General features: G+C 43.8%; 1 protein-coding gene and 1 long non-coding RNA gene across 7 annotated transcripts in view; one reads left to right on the forward strand and one right to left on the reverse strand.

Moving 5' to 3' along the window:
- The window catches only part of B3GALT1 (beta-1,3-galactosyltransferase 1), a 534,157-nt gene that overhangs the window by 416,591 nt on the left and 95,722 nt on the right, over positions 1-21,844 (reverse strand). The gene's annotated exons all lie outside the window — the stretch shown is intronic.
- On the forward strand, positions 4,832-8,982 carry LOC133378133 (uncharacterized). The gene is made up of 3 exons (XR_009760868.1): positions 4,832-4,939; positions 6,852-6,986; positions 8,872-8,982. It is a non-coding gene; the product is annotated as an uncharacterized LOC133378133 (long non-coding RNA).

Genomic DNA, 21,844 nt, shown 5'->3' on the forward strand with positions numbered 1-21,844 from the left:
GCTCCATAAATGTTCGATTTTGTCGGCAAAGTGCTTTGCTAATTTGTCACAGGAGGCCTTAGACTGTTCCAAGGGTTCCTGAGCAACTGGACCGACCAGGCTTCGGACCACTTGGAACAACCTCCTGGGACAGCACTCTGCGGACGCAATAGAGGCAGCAAAGAACCTCTTCTTTTCTGCCTTTATTGCCACTTGGTAGGCAGTTACTGCTGCTCTAACCTGTGTCCGGACATCTTCGGAACGGGATTTCCGCCACCGGCATTCTAGTCGTCTCACCTCCTGTCTCAGATTTCGCAACCGTGGAGTATACCAAGGTGCTAACTGAGTTCTGTTCAGGGGAAGAGGACGTTTCGGCGCCACGCGTTCCAGAGCCCTGGTGATCCCCTCATTCCACTCCATCACCAGGGTTTCGACCGGGCGGCCTTCAGCAGGTTCCAATTCCCCAAGCGCAGTCAGGAATCCTTCTGGATCCATTAGGCGTCTGGGGCGGACCATTCTAATAGGTCCTTTTCCCCTACGGAGGGTGTGTGGTATCGAGAAGTCTATATTTACCAGATAGTGGTCTGACCATGACACAGGGGTAGAAGAAGCCACCCCCAACTTCAGAACACTTCCCTCCCCTCCCAGGACAAATATAAGGTCGAGAGCATGACCGGCTACATGGGTGGGCCCAATATTACTAAGGTGCAGTTCCCAGGAAGCCATGGTTTCCAGGAAATCCCGAGGGGCTCCTACGAGAGTGGCCTCAGCATGTACATTGAAGTCCCCGAGAATTAACAGCTCTGGGGACAACGCACGTACAGCCGAGACCATCTCTAGCACCTCGGCCAGGGAGTCTGCTGTGCAGCGGGGTGGGCGGTACACAAGCAGGATCCCCAAACTGCCCTTCGGGCCCAACCTCCAGTACATGCAGTCAACAAACTTAGTCCTATGAAGAGGAGGTCTGGTAAAAACTAGACTCCCGATAGATGACTGCCACACCCCCTCCCCGCCTTCCCACCCTCGGTTGTTGTGCATAACGGAAACCCGGCGGACACATGGCCTCAAGAATGGGAGCTGAGGCCTCATCCAGCCAGGTCTCCGTAATACATGCCAGGTACTGCTTGCCAACAGTACCATTCCAGCGTCTGCCGCCCACTCTTTCTATAGTTTGGCCCCTCACCCTCCCTGTCACATCCCCCTCTGACTTGCACATGCCCCTGTCCCTGTTCGCCAATCAGACAGGCCACCCACCCTAAAACAATAATGAGCCGGAGACCCGCCTCTAACACTCTGATACTGCTAAATTAAATTAAAATTAAAAATCATTACAATTCCCCACAACCACACATCCATACATCCCCACAGTCAAAATCAGCCCAAAATCAACACAAGTAGTCCTAGTCTTGGCAGTGGTGGCAATAATAAAGATGACAATCTTCCTTCGGTTGCTGGGCCGCACCCAGAGCCTGGCTGCCCTCTGCGGCGCTCCCACCGCCGCCGGGCCGATGTCCTCCACGGACCAAGGACTCCACTAAATATTGTAGTTTTCCCCCCTTATTCATCTGAGCAATATGCCTATTCATTATTTCAAACTCATTATTAATGAGAGCATAGACGAAACAAACCAAGCAACCACAACTCCAAACCACACACAGTCCAGCACAGTTTCAGTGGCAAGCTATGGCTGATAGACCTCTGCAAGCACACAGAACCATCCTTTTCCACAACTGGTAATATATTTATTTTGACCATTTATATAACACTAAATTAAAACTGCCTCTAAGCCCTATACAAGTAACTCAATGCAATAAAGATAAACAGCAATTAAAACGAATTCAGTTAAAATGCCTGCTGGAATAATAATAATAATAATAATAATAATAATAATAATAATAATAATAGTAGTAGTAGTAGTAGAAGAGGAAGAAGAGGAAGAAGAAGAAGAGGAAGAAGAAGAAGAAGAAGTCTTCAGTAGGCACCATAAGTTTAAAAGGGAGGGAGACTGTCTGACCTCATCTGGAAGGAAATTCCATAAAATTGGGCCCACAATATTAAACACACAGCTCCTGGCGGATATGCATCTGAGCCAAGGGGGACCACTAACAGTGAACCCCCCCAAAAAACCTCAGTGATCAGTCAGGAATATAATGAATCAGGCAGTCCTTGAAGTATCCTGGATCCAAGTTGTTAAGGGTCTTGTAGATTAATACAAGAACCTTGAACCTGGCCCAGTAGCGTATGGACAGCCAGTGCAAGCGTTGGAGCACCAGAGTCAAGTCTGTCCTCATCAGCAGTCTAGTTGCAATGTTTGGCACCAGCAGGAGCCTCTGGACGTCCAAAGAATAGCCCCGCATGAAACGCATGGCAATAATCGAGGTTACCACTGCATGAATCACCGTGGCCGTTCCTGACCAAGAACAGCCGCAGTTGGTGTACCAGCAATAGCTGGCAAAAGGCATTCCTGGTTACTAAGGCTACCTGAGCCTCCAGTGAGAAAAACAGGTCCAGGAGTATCCCCAGACTCTGGACCTAAACAGATGGGACCGCCTTGAGCTCAAACTAATTCTATCACTGTGATATTTAGCAAAGTGTCATTTAAGCATTAGCCACATTTCTCACTCACAGTCATAAACAGGACAATCTTTCCTTGCCAGTACATGTACTGGCATTTTTATTATGGCAGACTCTTTTTATTGTCAAGTCTACAGTAAGCCTAGGCCACAACCTTTGACCTGAAATACACTAAAAGAAGCTCTAAGTCACAAATGATGAACTTTGCTCATTATATAAAAACTGATTCAATGTTTCTTTTGTATTGCACTTGCTTTAAGATAAGGTGAGCTGATGGCACAAGAGATTTTAGTCACTTGCTATAAAAATATATCATTAAATGGGAGCAATTATGTCTCTGGCTGAGGTATGAGCTAATACTTCCAGTTGTGACCTAATTAAATGGTATTTCATGGCAAGAGTCCGGAAAAAAAGAAAGAAATTATTTGTACACTCACAGTTCATGTTAGAAATCTCAGGAGTTCTCATTAACCAAAAATTACAGTAGCAAAATAATCAGTGCCTTTGTCACTTGCAGCAAAAATAGTCTCTGGGAAGCTGTCAAGTATTTTGAGGTCTCTGTGATTCTATCTGAGCTACAAAGACTGGCCGCACAACTCTTATTCACCTTGCTGAGCACTAATTTGCTGCAGAAGCCAGCTATTCTGCCCAGTTCTAGAATCCTGAAATAGTAGAGTTGGAAGGGGTCTATAAGGTCATCAAGTCCAACCCCCTGCTCAATGCAAGAATCCAAATCAAAGCATTCCCAACAGATGGCTGTCCAGTTGCCTCTTGAATGCCTTCAGTTTCAGAGAGCCCACTACCTCTCTAGGTAATTAGTTACATTGTCGTATGGCTCTAACAGTTAGGAAGTTTTTCCTGATGTCCAGTCAAAATCTGGCTTCCTGCAACTTGAGCCTATTATTCTGTGTCCTGCACTCTGGGATGATCGACAAGAGATCCTGGCCCTCCTCTGTGTGACAACCTTTCATGTACTTGAAGAATGCTATCATATCTCCCCTCAGTTTTCTCTTCTCCAGGCTAAACATGCCCAGTTCTTTCAGTCTCTCCTCATAGGGGTTTGTTTCCAGTCCCCTGATCATCCTTGTTGTCCTCCTCTGAACCTGTTCCAGTTTGTCTGCATCATTCTTGAAGTGCAGAGACCAGAACTGGATGCAGTACTCAAGATGAGGCCTCACCAGTGCTGAATAGAGGGGAACTAATACTTCCTGGACAAGTTTGTTTCTGAAGAAAGTCTTGCAGAAAGTGGGCAAGCTGCTTATGCCATAATTTAGAAAGCACTAGGGCACACATGGGTCATGGGTGGGGAACCTCAGGCCCAGAGGCAAATGCTGCTCTCCAGGCCTCTCTATCTGGCCCTTGGGAATCTCACCACACCACACCACACCCATCTTCCCAGTCACATTACCTGTCCCCAGACCACACCCTCACCAGCCTTGCTTTGCAGCCTCCTTGGGTGTTTTTTCCCCAGACTGAAATGGAATCCCAATAAATACCTCCTGCTTGCCTGGATGGAGGATAGAGAAAGGGGTGTGAATGTGTGAAGAAACTAGCCTACTGTATAAAGGTAACATTTGCATTTGTAGCTCCAGCCACGTTTGACTCTGGCCCTGCTCACCATGGGCATGTGGCCCCCAGAACCTTGCCCAGAAGGTAATGTGGCCCTCAGTCTAGAAGAGCCCCACTCCTGAGCTCGGCTATCAGATTGAAGACTTTGGAGGCAGGTGTCTGGAAGTGCGGGGAGCTACTGTCCTGCTTTGTGTTGCATTTCAGTACTATCACTCTGTGTGGCCTGATGGTAGTATTGCAGCTATCAGGTGACATGAGGAGCCAGTAGGATTCCACCTAGCCCTATAACGTTATTGACTCTAGTATGACAGATAGTGAATTTCCCATCCCTGCACACCTGCTTGATGATGGGTTGTCTTTTTGCTAGCTCACTTCCAGACACAGCACCTTCTGGAAATAAGGTAGGGAATATAGCACAAAACATCTGAACAGTGAGGGATTTTACCATTCTTCTGGGGGGGGGAAATGGTTTCACACCTCTCTTCTTCTGCACCTTAAGCTATCGGTATGAGTGCCAATGCCTTTCAAAGCTACATATAATTCACTTGAGTTGGTCACACTGATATGGTCCTTAAGAATCATGATGCCATGTTTCCCTTATAAGTCAAGGCTAATGAGCAGGCAGCTGTTAAGTGTTAGCAATCAGAGTCAGGAAGTCAAGCTTGAAGTCAGAGCCAGCAACCACGCCAAGAGTCAGAATAAGTGAGGGCCAGGAAAGTCTACAACTGTCCAGACAAAATGAAGCCTTGATAGCAGTGGTAGCCCTGCAGATGTTACTGGACTACAACTCCCATCATCCGTAGGTCTTCTGAAAATGGTATTGTTTATACTGGCCTTCACAATATGGATTTCTTTTATAAGCAACCAATATCAGCTGATTTTTTTATTGATGTTTTTCAATTACTTTTACTGTTTTTCAAATACTTTTATGGATTTTATTATGTTTGCATGTTGTACACTGCCTTGATATATTTTATGAAAGTGCAGATTAAAAATAAATAAATCTTTGGCCATTGGCCATGCTGGCTGGAGCTGATGGGAGCTGAAGAGTCCAACAATATCTGAAGGACACCATATTGGCCTCCCCAGCTTTATACTCTTTCCTACTGAGGAAAGCCAATGGCCAGCATGGGTGGGTGGAATCACTCCAGAACCTGAAAACCATTCACTGCCCAAGAAGGGTCTCACCAGTTCTGGTTTTGGTTGTAGCAACTCCCAGGGCTCTAAATGCAGAAATGTAACTGCCTTGAGAAACCAATGTGACACCTTAAGCCTTCATCTTGTGAAATGTCCCCAGAACAGTGAACTGGTGGCATCATTTTGATATTTAGCTGCTTGCTAGTCGGGCGGTATATAAGTTTAATAATAAAATAATAAAAAATATTTGGGCAAGGTCAAAAAGGGCCAGTCTTGCTGCCAGTTTTTCAACACTGGGAGGGTGGGTATGTGGAACAGCTTTCTATGTGCAATACAAATACAGATTTATGATTACAGGTCCCAATTAATAAGAATGTCCGTGTAATCTTTTTTATAACTATGTGAAAAGCTTGAAACCTAAATCAATGAGTCTGAAGGAAGATTCCTACAGCTGGATTATTTTTATGCCAATTTTGGGTTCCCTTAGTTTGTTTGATTTAAAAAAAAAAATTGCTGTGAAGCATTTGAGACAAGTTCCAATATTTTTGGAACAGCCTTGTCACCATCTGGTACCTGTACCCACATGGGTATTCATATCCTACTCAAAGAGGCAACACATTCATTAGCAATTGCTTTTCTTTGTGATGCCACAGATGTGTCTGGGACTGAGTGTCATTGAATATAGCTCCAGGAGATTAATGAGGCTATTTCATGTTCCTTCAGTGGGCAATGGCCCTCACCTCCAATTCTTTCCTAACAATGTTCCAAGCACCTGAAGATGGCATCCAGGGTAGCCGCTGAATATAGGAAAGAGGTGACGTCTGTGCAGATGGCTGAAACATCAGTTCAACAGAACATAAGAAGCTGCCTTTGACACAGCTGGATTATTGTTCCATCTATCTAGCCCAATATGGTCTATTCTGATTGACAGCAGCTCCCTGGGATCACTGATGGAAATTTTTCACAGCCACACTGCTCATGTTGCATTTACAAGGAAATGTTGCCAAGGAATGAACCTAGGACCTTCTGCGTTGCAAGAGATGTGCTCTGTCACTGAGCTATAGCCTCCTCAAAGTGCAGCTTACATAGCATTCCACATTGTAAGGAAAATGGAATGTTGTCTAGGAAGACCCTCCACAATCAATATGTCAAAAATATAAATGCAGGGAAGGCACTGGGGTAGAGGTGCAATCCTGAGATTGGTGCTGTAGCTTCCCCTTTTCACAACATTTGTCTAAGCAGTGCTAAAAGAAAATTTGAGTGGGACAGTGGGGTTGTTGTTTTAGCAGTGCTAAAAATGTTTGTGGAAAACAGCGAGCAAATTGGGCTCTAAAGGTAACAGTAAAACTAATTTTTGAAGCTTGCAAATTTGCACACTTAGATTTTCTACTCAAAATTCATCTTAGTTCTTTGCACTCACTATTATTCCCTAATATTTTTTCTAGTTTTTATTTTCTTCCTCCCACCTGGAGGAACTTTGCTAATCAACCTCAGTGCCTTGAACCCACACCTTCTCATCTGTATTTTACATTCCTCTTTTTGAGATGTTTATCTAGCATCATTTTTTCACTTTTCTCTCTCCCCACATACAGATGTCTATATGAACCTCCAGAGCCCTAAGATCAAACACAGAGTACTTGCTCAGTGGCTCACCGCTAGGGATGGAATCCTCTTGTTGGTGCCTGTTTGATTGCATTCTGTCAAATTGTCAAGCAGTTCCATTTTGGGTTAGTTATTTTCCTGCTATCCTTTGCTTTTACCATTCCATTTCCCCCTCCCCAAAAATAACATTAATAATGCTTTCCTTTTCAAAAGGAAAGGAAAGCAGCTTTCCCAATGTCTGGTGCTCACCCACCCAATTGCTCCTCCTTCTCCTCCTCCTGAATGGTATTAGATCCTCCCCACCCTCCAGTCCTGGGAGAAAGCAAGAGATCTGGTTTAATGGAAACCAAACACACAGGCTAGTCAGTTTCACTTTAGCTAACCAAAGACACAGGCTTGTCATTTTATCCTTCCCAAAGCAAACACCCATGCAAATCAGTTTCACCTTAGCAAAGCCAAGGTACAGGCCTGTCAATTTAAGGTTAGCAAAGCAAACGAACAGGCTGCAAAGCAAAGAGCAGCTGAAGAAAGCAAAGACACCGGCTGTCTGAAAAGCAAAGGGCAGGCTGAGCAAAGCAAAGACAGGCTGCAAAGCAAAAATACAGGCTTGTCAGTTTCACAACAGCAAAGCAAAGTTCCAGCCATTTTTTTAAAAAAAATTGGTGTCAGGAAAAGCTTGGGAAAATTTACAGTATTCAGGATTGGTCTGCTAAGCTAATGAACCTGTGGACTATCCAGAAGTCTGGTGCCAAGTTCAATTTCAGCAAAATTTTCACCCATTCCTACTCACCTCTAAGGTCCATCAGGTCAGCAGGCACAGGAGACAGTAACCATATTCACCCCATTCCACTATTATTCCACTTTAAACAGTCACAGCTTCTTAGGAGACCCCTATTCTCGCTACAGAACTATAACTGTGAAAGTGGTTTAATCATCAGTCTCTCTTGCCAGACAACTCTGGGAATTGTAGCTCTACAAGGACTCTCCTAACAACTCTCAGCACTCTTCACAAACTGCATTTCCTGGGATTCTTCAGGGGGCCAGGACTGTTTAAAGTGGAATAATATTGGAATAAATGTATGGTGTGAATGAGGCCAGTGTTTTCTTTCCCTGTGCTGACTCCATCCTTATGGAATGTCCTTCTGTGGAAGGTCTGCTTGGCTCCTTCCTTGACTACTTTTAAATTGGCCCTAAAGATCTGCATGCCTCTGTCCACTTTTAATTGAATTAAGAATGATGGTCATTTTTTAAGCTGCAGTTTTAACTGTTGCTGATATTCTTGCTTTATATTAAAATGGAACTCTTGTGATTCTGCTCAGTTAACTTCATTTGATACTTTTATTCTTTTATGTGTATGATTTGTAAATTGCTATGAAAGGGCACATGAAAAAGAAATGGAAATGGACTGCCTTCAAGTCGATCCCGACTTATGGCGACCCTATGAATAGGGTTTTCATGGTAAGTGGTATTCAGAGGTGGTTTTACCATTGCCTTACTCTGAGGCTGAGAGGCAGTGACTGGCCCAAGGTCACCCAGTGAGCTTCATTGCTGTGTGGGGAATCGAATCCTGGTCTCCCAGGTCGTAGTCCAGCACCTTAGCCACTATACCACACTGGCTCTCAAAGGGCATGTAAAAGATTTTAAATAATAAATAAATGTGTGCATATGGCTTGTATCCAAAGTAGCACTATGTCACTTGTTCTGGATTTTAGCTTGTGTGACGAAACTTCTCCCCTCTCCTCCCCCTCTGCGCTCTTCTGGGTTTTCCCCCCAACACTCGGGAGCAGATTTGGGGAAAGTGCAGGGCACGTGGGAGGAGGAGGAGAGGGGGGAAGTTCCATTGCACAAGCATAAATCCTCGTGCTAACAGAGTGAGTGCAGTGGATACTGCCCTAGGTATGTAAGTGTGTCCATATAGTATTAATATATTGCAAACAAAGGAATGTTTCTTGTCTCAGTGCAAATGCTTACTCTGCTACTGTACTGCTTTTTACTTCCTCTCATATTTAGAGTTGCCAACAGAGACAGAGACTATTTTTCCAGTGCCATATTCCATGTGGATCTACTCACCGTTTATTTGGTTATTCGAGTTTTGCTCTTTTGAAAATGTCACTAGTGGTGCAACAGGTAAAAATTATTTTAATGATTTAAAATAGTTATGCCGTGCAAAAATGTGCACAGTGTCTACAATCCCCAACAATTGGCTATAGAAAGATTTTTTAAATCTTGACAACTGTATGATATACTGTTTAAAGAGGTTTTAAATAATAATCATAATGACAACGGATGGAGAAAAAAAAATACCAAAAGATTCTCTCAGGGTATAACAACTGTGGTATTCAGAACAATTCAGTTGTACCAAAAGGAGAAGAACTCATAATAAATTAAGAGAGGCATCTCAAAGCCCTTTTGTCAAGAGGCAAACACCTGTTTCTCCCCACTAGGGATGTGCACCAGATTTAACCGAGGCCTGAGCCCTGAGCCAAATCAGACCAAAGAGGCATTTGGCCCTCAAACGAGCAGGGTTGAACAGTCCCAAGTCACTATGGGTTGGGTAGCCCAGAGTGATCTAGGGCTGTCAGGGGGCGGGGTGTCAGGCAGAAAGGAGAGGCATGCATGCACAGGAAGAAAGAGGTTCAGCAGGAAAGACACCTCTTTGTCGGAGAAGGTAGGTGTCTTTCCTGCTTAACTTCTTTTTCTCGCCAGGCCTCCCCAAGCCCCAAGCATGAAGACCACAAGCATGCAGAGAAGGCACTCACAAAGAGGCAGGGCCAAGCCGGATGGGATCCCCCCAATGATCAGCTGGTAAGCAGGAAGATTCATCCTCAGTGCTGGGTACTGCTCCTTCATGCGTAGCTTCCCTACATAACAAGTATCACATCAATTGCCTATTATTTTTTGGGGGGGGGGAGAGAAGGAGGCACAGTGTCTTCTTTCCCTGCTCCATTCCCAACATTTTAACCCCTGTTTTAAGTTAAAATAGGGTTTTAAAAGACCATAGTCCCTCCCACACCGAATGGTTTCAAAGATGGATCTGGGGCAACGCAGATGTTGCCCTGGTCAGAACAGGGTGGACTGGTCCTCCTCAGGACCCATACATCAGGGCCATGGGGCAGATCAGGAGGGCTGTGTACAGCCCTACTCTCCACTCCCCCTACCTCCCTTATACGATCTGAGAGTGGAATTAGGTCACAGGCCAAAAATAAGATCCACCAGGGCCAGCACAAGGCATGACTGGGCCCTGGGTTCTGGTCATCATGCTCCCCAACACACCCTTCTGATGCAGGTGGCACAGGCTTCAATAGGCCCACCTGCCACACCTCACCCTTAGGGATGCCCCTGCCACCATTGTGGGTGATGGTAGGCATGTGCTGATGTGGTGATGCAGGAGGTAGATGGAGTGGGTGGGCCTATTTTAAGCCCATGCCACCTGCATGGGGAGTGTTGTCCGGGAGCATGTAGCTCCCATTCCATGAACCATGGCAGCGTTGGGTTGCTGGGCATGATTTGATGCTGGCACAGATTGTGGAGTGGGAGCTCCATCCTTCTAGCCTAAGGAGAAGTCCTTCTGGGCTGCAGGGGCCCTCTGCCAGTGCCCAACTTGGCCACCTGCTGGCCCTGGGCCTGCAATCCATGCTGACACTGACCAAGTGCTATTACAACACAAGTTTCAATGGAATAAAAAGGATCAGTGAGCAAAAGTGACTGGTTCTCTGCAGGTTAAGTCTGAGGTGTTTCCAGATCAGCAACTGAGTCACATTTTTTGAAATGTGAAGTCTGTTGCCTTAGGATGTGTTTACGTGTTGTGGCATTAATCTTTGGTAGGGTAGGCTTCGAAGGTTGTTTTCATTTATCTGTCTGATCACTCTGTGCATCTTAGACAAATACTCCAGGTGGGTTGCAACCAGAGCAACTTAAAATTCCATGAAACAATCAATAAACTTAATCAGCAACAACCACTAAGAACAATATAAAAATACATGTGGGAATTTCTAAGAGGAAACATATTTGCTAAGTTTCAGAATTTACATAGGCAAAGCTCTGAGAAATGTATGTTTTGCCTATACTTCCCATGCTTTGTAATGCCTTTCCAAAATACCTATGCCCACAACTTTCTGAAGGATTTTAATCTGATGCATCATGGCGTAAGATGCATTGAGTATCTTGTGGTGATTCTTTATGCAAGCAATGGGGAACTTGTGGCCCCTAGATGTTGGTGAAATCCATCTGTTATCAGCCCCAAACAGCCTGGCTGATGGTCAGGGATGATGGGAGTTGTAATCCAACAATGTCTGGAGGGCCACAGGTTACCATCACTGTTTTATGTGGGAGTTCTGGGTAATCCTTGTTTCACCTTGCACTTTGTTGTGCTAGGAAGCAGGAAAGTGAAAGGGCCAGAGGTTTTTCTTTTAATATCAGACTTATTGCGCAGGCATAACATGCACATGCGTTCATAAAAGGGCTTTGAGAGTTCCTAAGTAAAAAAAAAAAAAGCACTTTACAGTGTAGGACAGGCCTTTGTGGATCCCCAGTTTTTTTGCATGTGTGTAGAGCATAATTGATCTTCACCGTTTGCATTCACAGACTGAAGCTGTATCCTGTGCAAAACACAAATGGGAAGAGAATCAGTGCAAGCTATGCAGTGTGAGAGTAAGATGTCCCTAAAAATCTCTAGTGCAGGGGTTCCCAAACTTTGGTCCATGGACTACTGGTGTTCCACGAGCTTCACTCATGTGATGGCATATCTGAAAAATACAATTAAAAACCATATAGCATCTAGCACAGCACAGTACTATTGCTACAACAGGCAGAAAAATCATTAAGTGATCAAGAAAGACCCACAGCAATTTTCATGTGATCCGTGGGGAATAAAAAAGTTTCAGAACTACTGTTTTAGTGCAAATTCATGGTCTCGCCAAGTTATATAAGTCATTGATCTCTGAGTATCAAGTTTCTCTAGATCATAGAGAAAAAATGTAAAATCTATGCAGTGGATACCAGGGAGAAGACTACAATAAGGCGCTTTATTTTAAGGAAAGATATCTTTAGTGGAAAGGTAGGGTGCTATCAAGGCCTCAAGTGTGTAATTAACAAAAACTAATTTTGAATGTCCAGTTTTAAGTGGTTGCTGGCACACTGTCCTACTACTGAATTCAGAATTGCTGTTCCTTTTTACAGATTTCTTTTCCATCCAGAAATATCTCACAGTACTCGAGACAAAGAGCAATTGGAGAAGATAAACATCACTTAGCAAATTTACACATTTTATTTGAATATCTTGACTCCCAGAAACCTTGTCTAAAATTATGTGCATATTGTATGCATCTTGGCAAATCTGGATCTGTGAAAGTATACTTCACAATCTTGAATGTAGGCCACCAGTAAACATTTATTACTATTGCTTCTGCCAAACAGATTTGAAAGCAATCCTCACTAATGGCAATTTCTTTCCTACAAAAAACACAGCCCTCAAATGAAGACTTGGATTTAGTCAAGCCTGTACCATTTTTAAATTAATCCACTCCAATGACATGACACTGTAACAAATTATCTCTCTGAAATTGAGTTATTTACTTCCCACACCTTTTATTTTCACTCCAAACCCACTTCAGTGTATGGTACTTCCTCACTCAGTCTGGCTTTGGCTTTTTTGTTTTTTGAATAATTTCCTGTGCTTCTTTTTCCTTGTTGATTGTTGCAGTTGCTGTGTATTGTATTGTGTCCTGCCTTCAAGTCGATTCCGACTTATGGCGACCCTATGAATGGGGTTTTCATGAGGCTGAGAGGCAGTGACTTGCCCAAGGTCACCCAGTGAGCTTCATGGCTGTGTGGGGATTCGAACCCTGGTCTCCCAGGTGTGTCGCACCTTGGAAAGCAATTTGGTGCTAAAGCCAAAAATTAACCTTTGTTTTGCTATCTGTCCTGCCCTGGCTGGGCTTTGAGTTGCCCCAAAACTGTGCAATGCTTTTGGTACCTCTTAGTAGGACTGTGCACAGCGCTCCCTATCTGCCTGATGCCCCTGATCTGTGGTCCCCAAGGAGGGCCAATCTGCCCTGTCCTGAAGATGGGGCCACCACCCCGCCCCAGACCCATCCCTAAAGTTATTTAGGGGCAGGGCTAAAGGTTCTTTAAATTAAAGATAGGGTCAGGGGGAAAAGGAGATGCTATATCTCCTGCCCCCCATTGACTGATAGCAGGTGGGTACAAGAAGGATGGAATTATTTTGCTTATTAGATGGTAAGCAGAACAATTCTACCCTGAATGTTGTTGGTCACTGCTGCTTTGTGAGCAGCTTCTCCAAATGTAGGGAAGCCACCTGAGAACAGGCAGCACCCAGCACCACGCAGGATGAATCCTCCTGCTTATCAGCTGATAAGTAAGAGGATTCCCTACTGTGGGGTGCTGCTCCTTTGTGAGAGGTTTCCCTGCATGTAGGGAAGCTGCTTGCAAAGGGGATTTGGTGTGCCACCTTAGGGAGGCCTGGCAGGAAGGGAGATTGGGTGGAAAAGGCAGGCACCTACTTTCTCCAGCAAAGTGATGTCTTTCCCACCTGACCTTATCCTTCCTGCCCTATGCCCCACCCTGATAGCCCCGGATCACTCTATGCTGCCATACCTGACCTGCAGCAATCCAGGGCTATCTCAACTTGACTCAGCCGAGGCCCAAATGCCTCTGATGAGGCCCAATTCGGCTGGGGGCTCAGGCCTCGACCGAATATGGAGCACAGCCTTACCTCTTGGTGTCATAATGGAGCAACAGGCAAGGCAGAATAAGGCCAGTACCCTGGACAGAGCACTGGCTGAAAGAGAGCTGTTGCTTCAACAAGTTGCAAAAGCATTCTAAGGACTTCTGACGGTTGGATGAGGTACTCCTGCTGTTGTTTCTATGCCTGAAAAGTCATCTGCACTCCCACAAGATGGGAGTGACAGGGCTACTGCAGGAGTGAGTCTCTCTCGTCTGGAAGGGCCTGGTAGGGGAGATAGTGTCTCCTTGTCGAGGTCATTTTCCAAGCTTGAATGGGAGGTGTGGCCGAGCATGACGCTATCAAATGTTCTCAGCATTGGGAAAAGAAACACCTCCTCTTACTATGATATGGAGGGCTGAACCACAAATAATTGGGGCAGGAAGCTGCTGTCAAATATAACATCCCAATTTCAAGTTTGTCCTCAGTCTCCCATGTTGTGCACTGCATGTTTTCCATGTTGTGCATCATTATAATATGGGTTTCCTCCAGCCCACTCTACTCCATTGGCTACCACTAATAATTTGGGGAAATTATTATTGTTGTTGTTGTTATTATTATTATTATTATTACATTTTATTTATACCTCGCCTTTCGGCCAAAGGCCCTCAAGGCAGCTTACAAGAAAAATAAACAGGTATAAAAATACAGTAAAAATATTATAAAAGCAATACAATACATGCTGCCACCATCACCAACATTCTTTATGCAATACCCCCAAGCATTCCTCTTGAGCACAAACAGGGAGATCTTACAACAGCCACCAATATACAGGGACTAACCATGCTGCTGTTTTTCCTTCATTCGAGCCTGTTAGAAGTGCGTTCCATGTTAGAAAAGAGGGGGGTATTCAGTTCAAAGAGCACAATTGGGCTGCCCTCAGATAAATGGAGGCCTACCAAGCCTAGAGATGGAATCAAACATATGATGTGATGCAGTGACATGGGTGATTCTACACTTAGTGGGGTAGAGATGGTCTGATGAGAATATATTGGATCGACCACAGCACAGATGTAAAAGGATAGAGAGAGACATCTAGGGGGAAAAACCCAACACAATAAATATTTCTCTTCACAAACCAACTTGCTCCCTCATCTAAAACTGTAAATCAAAAAATGCTTCCTTTCTTGTCTTCCTCAAATGTTTCATTTTGAGCAAGGTAGTAATTTGCAGGTGAACACAAGCTATAATTTAATTTGAAATGGTGCTGTCATTAAATAATGCCACACAGTTGCCTAACAAAATCCTGCATAAACAAAAAAACATTCAGCAAATTGGGTAAGTGTATCGGCAACACTAATATACTTGTGTAGCATTCCTTTATAAGCAAAGTGAATAAAGGCAATAATGTTGAGAGACATTCCCTTTTTCAAAACCTCAATATCTTATTCCAGCTCTACACAATGCCATAAACAGGCCCCAAGTGTTACTGAGAAGCTTGGTTCAAGTGGACCTCTGCGTATGATCTGGGACTATGTGTGTATTTTAGCTTTCCTCCGGCTGTTGGGTGTGGTACCATTGCGATGAATCAGAGGAAGCAACTTATCATTTAAGATACATCTGTACCAGTACATCAACTGTGCAACAGGTCAAATTTGCTCATGAGTAGAGACACATACCCAAACATAATCAGCCCCCCAAACCTTTCCCATATCTAATGCAAGTATCCCCCATTACACCCTTATTCAGATATGAATTTACTCTAGGAAAGTAACACTTGGGCATATTTGAGCAATCATCATCCCTGGTAATTGAACTTAAGTCTACATTTACATTTCCTGGGAAACACCTCTGCCTTCTCCTCCCCCCCCCCAAGGATATCTTGGCCATCACAATGCAAGTCTGATTGGCCAGAGACCTCACATGACCTTGTCACTCAGTAGCAAGAAAATTGTATTGTGTGACATCTACTCACAGCTCACTACCTGTGCCCTTAGTCATTGCATTTCTCTTCCACCCAGCCCTGTACATGATAAGATAACCCCCTTTCTGTTAGACCAAACACCCATTAGGAAGTCTGTTTCCTATAACTGGGCAACTCTCAGTCCCCACTTTGTTCAGCATTTTGGAATCTTCCATGATGATGCTCCATGTAATTCTTCTTCAAGTCTGCTCCCTCCCTGTGGATGCCTGTGGAAACCAGACTTTGTCTTTGGCCTACCCAGACTTCCCCCCTCCCATCCTCATGCTTCTAAGCCACGCCTGTTGCTTTTCCTCTTGGATTATTTAGTGCCCTTGTAGGAAGCAGAAGCCAGTGTTACCCCAAAATGTTCTTCTATTTTTTTAAAAAAAATATTGGAAGGATTCCATGGAACTCAAGGGAATCAGACGTCTTCTCAGGGTCTTCTTATGAAGGTGTGCCTCCTACAGACATCCCATTACAGCCGGAGCCCTTACAGAGCTCTTGGCACCTGTCCTCACTCTATACACAGCTGTATCTCTATCTGCCTCCATCTCTGCAATAGGAATGGTTTAAGATTATGATTCAGCCAGTGTGGGTATGGTAGCCTGTGCAATTTGTAACAACTAACCATCTTGCTTCAAGCCTCAGTTCTCTTGTACTCACTGTTTGTTATTTTGTGTACCTAAATGCTTTAATCAAAATAACTGTGTTTTTTGCTAAATTTTCCCTAGTAAGCAAGACAACCATGGCATTTCTAAAGTGTTTGCGTTCATTGCAATAACCTCTTTGGTGCGCAATTGTCTCCACAGATTCATGCACACACATGAGAAATGGAAGTTCACATATACCTGGGCACATACATACCAGCAGACCTGCCTCACCAGCAGAACTGGATCATAATTTTTGAAATTTTAAATCAACAACCCAAGGCACATGGATAGCTGATTTATCAGACACAGTGAGGTGGAGCCTAGGATGACTGTTGATTAACCTGTGGAAGTGGGTAGGCTTTGGGTGTGATCAAGGGGGTGGGCAGCAGCCAGGGCTAGATGAGGGACATAAAAGAGAAATTGTGCTGTGAAAGCTGCTTTGGGATAGGGAAAAGTTTCAACAATGGTGGGTTAAGTGGCTTAAGTCAGGTAAGGTGCCTATGAGATAACTGGGCTCCTATTCTGATGCCCTTTAAAAGTACAGCTACCAAGTAAGGGCGTAAAGGCTTTAGGCAAGGAAGTCTGCTAAGCATGCTCCACAGCATGCTTGACATTGATGGAGTACCTGGACATCTTTGTGAAAGGTTCTTACACACTTTCACAAAAACATGGTGAAAAGAGAAAAATCAGTTTCCGAAGTGTATAGGTCACCCCAAGCCATTTCACTAACTTAACTTGCTATGAAATGAGTTTATCCCCCCCCATATGGCCTGGGTTTAGGGGTGATGGGGATATGGCTTAAAATGTAGAGGCAGAACAACGTCAGCTTTAGAAAATGTATAAACCAAACAGCTACTATGGGAAGGAAAGACCAGGCCCAGACAGCATCTCCCTAAACTAGCCTTCCCCAACCTGGAATGACACCTCCTACCGTCCCTGGCCATTGGCTGTGCTGACTGCAGCTCATGGAAGTCACAGTCCAGTGACAACTGGAGGGCACCAGTTTAAGGAAGGCTGCCCTAATCCTACAGCTTTGGTGCTTTGATTGTGGCTCACCAGGCTCCTGATGAAACTGAGGCAGAGCTCTTGTGGGCATGTGGGAGTTCCATGTCCCCCTGGATCTTGGCTTCTCAACCCATTTTGTTCTGAATGAGGACATGGGTGAATGACAAATGTCTAGAAATCAACTCTGGACTGCTTGTTTTGATAAATGAAGATGTAAAAATACTGCACCAGCCAGATGCCAGAAATGAAAAGTGAACATGCCAGCATTTTCCATTTCTTAACTGCCATCTCAGTCCACAACAGAATTGATTGGCTTTTTGACATATTCTACTCGTGGAAATAAAAAATGATCCCTCTTCAAATCACTATCTTTACACCAAATTTATTCAGGTTAGACCTGCTCGATATTGCAAATGTTTTGTGTTTTGGAAAAAGAAAAGTGCATTAATCCAAAGCCACAAGGTTGTGGTGTTTATCTTTACAGAAATGCATCTTTCTCTAAACAGAATTTGCAGGAGGAAAGAGCACGAGAAAGAGCTTGCATATTTGTCATAAAGCAAGCACAGTGTGTGGGATTTGCTCCTCTGCCACAGCATTAACCACAAAACCACAGTGTTATAGGACTAACAAAGATCTGAAATTAATAGACTCCAATCTCCTGCTTTGTAAATGGTCAATATACAGTGGTATTTTAACAAGTCCTATAAATGTACACTGTTTTATTATAAAGAGTGTGGTGAAGGCAATAGGATTTTTTTACTGGTTGAAAAAAGATAAGCCAAAACACTTTGCCTGCTTTATCTAGATAGAGAATTTCCAGATTCGCATTGGGAGCCATTTTTAGATCTTCTCTGGGGCAAATGTGGGGGACGGCCATGGAAATCAATCCAAGATTGTCTCTTAGCTACATCTTGTCCATTCTCAAAGGCAGAAACAGAGGCGTTCATGGCAAAATGGTCTGACAGCATCAATGTGAAGTCCTTCCTACAACTGGGGTGGCGATAGTGGATTTCACAGATGCACTCATGGGGTCTGCTGGAGGTTACTGACCAGAAACTAGACGTTGAGGTCGTAGCAGATACCTCAATGAAGATGATGTCCCAGCGTGCGGCAGCTGTGAAAAAGGCAAATTCCATGCTAGGGATAATTAGTAAAGGTATTGAAAAAACCTGCCAATATCATAATGCTGTTCTATAAATCTATGGTGAGACCACATTTGGAATACTGTGCATAGTTCTAGTCGCCTCCCCTCAAAAAGGATATTGTAGAGTTGGAAAAGAACGATCAAGGGGATGGAGTGACTCCCCTATGAGGAAAGGTTGCAGCATTTGGGGTTTTTCACTTTAGAGACAAGGCGACTCAGAGGCAACATGATAGAAGTGTATAAAATTATGCATGGCATGGAAAAAGTGGATAGCGAAAAGTTTTTCTCCCTCTCTCATAATACTAGAACTCGTGGACATTCAAAGAAGCTGAATGTTGGAAGATTCAAGACAGACAAAAGAAACTACTTCACGCAACATATAGTCAAACTATGGCATTCGCTCCAACAAGAGGCAATGATGACCACCAACTTAAAAGAGGATGAGACAAATTCATGGAGGGTAAGGCTATCAATGACTACCAGCCATGACAGCTGTGCTCTGCTACCATAGTCAGAGCAGCATGCTTCTGAAAACCAGTTGCCAGAAGTCGCAGGAGGGGAGAGTGCTCTTGCACTCTGGTCCTGCTTGCCGGCTTCCCATGGGCATCTGGTTGGCCACTGGGAGAACAGGATGCTGGACTAGATGGGACACTGGCCTGATCCAGCAGGCTCTTCTTATGTTCTTATGTGATGCTGGCTGCTCATAAAACTTCAATTTGAGGCAGGTTCTACCCTGTGGTGTACACTCTGAAGCACCAATGTCTACCAATGTCCCTGCACCTGAAACCTAAACACTGGGAATCACTCATTATATCACACAGGAATCTTACATTTTCATGATTTGCTCTGGGCCGGGGAAGGGGGGGAGTCAGTAGTGAAAGCCATGAACTTCAGCATTACTTGGAATTTCCCTGGGTATGCAGCAAACTCCTTTTCGTTTGCTAGCTTCCTAACCAATTGGCACAGGACCACCTGTGCTCACTATTAGAAGGAATTATGGACTTCTGATTTTAGAAAGAAGCATTGACAGGCAAGAAAAATGAATTCCTTGAAGCCTTATATTTTAGATCATTCTGATCACTATCATGTGGAGCTTACGCATGCAGAAGCAAACTCAATGAATAGGATAGCTGAGCTGAAAACAATTGGTAAAAAAAGAAGAAGCCAAGAACGATGTAAGAGCTTGATCCTATTCTCTGCTTCATGGTGGCAGAAGACTAAGAATGGGTTGGCGGTATCACAGCATCTGCAGAAGGGAATCCTTTGTTGCCCAGCACTAGCACTGGGGTCTGATTCTTGCTCTTTGTCCAAGGGCATTAGTAGCTGCCAGATTTTTCAGGCAGGGAGAGGAGGGAGCAATACAGATTTCTGTAGGCTATGGGATCAGGAACAGCTTTCTATGGGCTATGGAAACAATGTCCTTCTGCCCCATTTGCTTCACTTAAGATGCGCTCATAGTTTATAGAGTTAAAGCTACTGAGTAAAATAGGGAGGCTCATGACTGGACTGCAGCATTGCCATGGAGGATGTTGGGGCTGCAATTCAGGACAAGCTGCTCATTAGTAGAAAATAAAGTCATGGTGTGACCAAAATATTAATAACAATGATGATGATAATGATGTGTCAGAAGATAATGATGTGACAGAAGAAACCAAAGAGCTGCTTACCAGATAACTATAGGACATGGGGCAGAAGCATGAAGCTGCATGAAGGGGGATTTAGGACAGGTCTGCACAACTTCTGTAACCTGCTTGCCAAGTACTTGACAAACCCATTTGTAGATCCAGGAGGGCAACACTGTCAGGGCGTTTAACCAATGGTTTACCAATCTGAATGGTAGCTACAAAGTAGTGGTGCTGCTGCATGCTGAAAGGAGGCTATGTGGGCAATGGGGCCCAAAGGCAACATCTGGGGGGCCACAGACACCATGCTCTAATGTGGAGGACTGCATGAGTAAGACATTCACTTTTCGCCCCAAGGCTTCGTTCAGGGCTTTTCAGTTGCCTGTGTTTATTTCTATGTAGCACAGGTTAACTCTCCCCTCCCCCCGGTTTCCACAGCAGTTCATCAATGGAACAGATTTAGGAATCTTCCTCAAAGTTATTCAAACAAAACCCACAACAAACAGTAAAGGCATCCATCAGGGGTGCTTTAGGTATATGTTACCTAACCTCAGGACTGTTATTTACTACCAGATGAATGATGGAATGCCTAACTTTTAAAATATATAATCCCACAATTCATGGAACAATGAACACCTCCAAGCTCTGCATGCGTCAAATTAGATTAAGTGATATATAAAGGCTATAGTGTTGCTAACATGGATAGTGGAGAGCCAAGGAAGGGGTAGTGTGTGGGGAGGTGGGGGGGATGAGTGTGTGATGGTACCCATTAAATTTTCTCAGTATTTCACATGTGCCCACCTCCACTATTATTATTATATGTATATCCCACCTTTCCTCCAAAGAGCTCAAGGTAGTGTACATACTCCTTCCCCTCCCCATTTTACCCTCTCATCACCCTTTGGGGTAGATTAGGTTATGAGACAGTGACATGCCCAAGGTCACTCACTGGCTGAGTAGGGATTTGAACCCTGGCCTCCCAGGTCCTACTCCAACACTCTAACCACTAAACCACACTGACTCCTCTACAAAAAAAATAGAAATTCATGTCTAATTCAGGAACCTATTTGTTTGCTTTTCATTTGCTCCCACTTCAGAAGACTTTCTTGATACATTCAAACATGTAAATTAAATTTGAAACTACCTGAACCTAGTTGAAGGGTTGTTATGCAAGGGTAACAATTTCCAATGGCACTAAATACTACAAAATAGGGCTTCAGAAGTGTCAGGATTTCTCCCAGCAGCACTTGCAAATTCTTACAGCAAGTCAGACTTTTATTATGACCTTAAATGAGTTTTTTTAATGTGGTAATATTAATATACAAAAGTGTTGCCCTGAGTGTAATAAAATTATAATGAAACGATCATAAGAATATTTCCCGAACCTTTTGACACATACATTTTTATACAATAGAAGAGGCTTACAACTTTTGAACATGAGAACTGGGTCAAGTTAAATTACACATACACATACACACTTTCTGCATTTTAAAAAATCCCTTTCTCAACAACTTTAATTTCTCAATCCACCATTACAATTCCTCTGGGGCACAGAGGCAAAGCATACATCTAATCATGCAAACATGAAGCAAATACATAGTTCACTCTTTAAAAGCATTTTAGCACCGTCACAGCAATAAATAAATAAATAAATAAAATAAAAATCAAATTGTGATTCCACAGAGGATGCTCTTCCTGGAGAAGCAAGCCATCCCATGACATATCTCACCAGTTTTGTTTCACGGCAATTCAGCACCTTAAAATGTTTGCATTTGGAGGCTACCTATGAAACGCCACCTGGAAATTTGCAAAGGTTGCAGATACTCAAATTATAAATTTATAAGCCTACAGATGTTGTGTATCCAATAAAGCATGGCAGCGTAGTATGTTTCTGAAGTGTGAAAAGAAACCACATCC

The sequence above is a fragment of the Rhineura floridana genome, chromosome 2 (assembly GCF_030035675.1).
Source record: "Rhineura floridana isolate rRhiFlo1 chromosome 2, rRhiFlo1.hap2, whole genome shotgun sequence".
In the NCBI taxonomy this organism is placed as follows: Eukaryota; Metazoa; Chordata; class Lepidosauria; order Squamata; family Rhineuridae; genus Rhineura; species Rhineura floridana.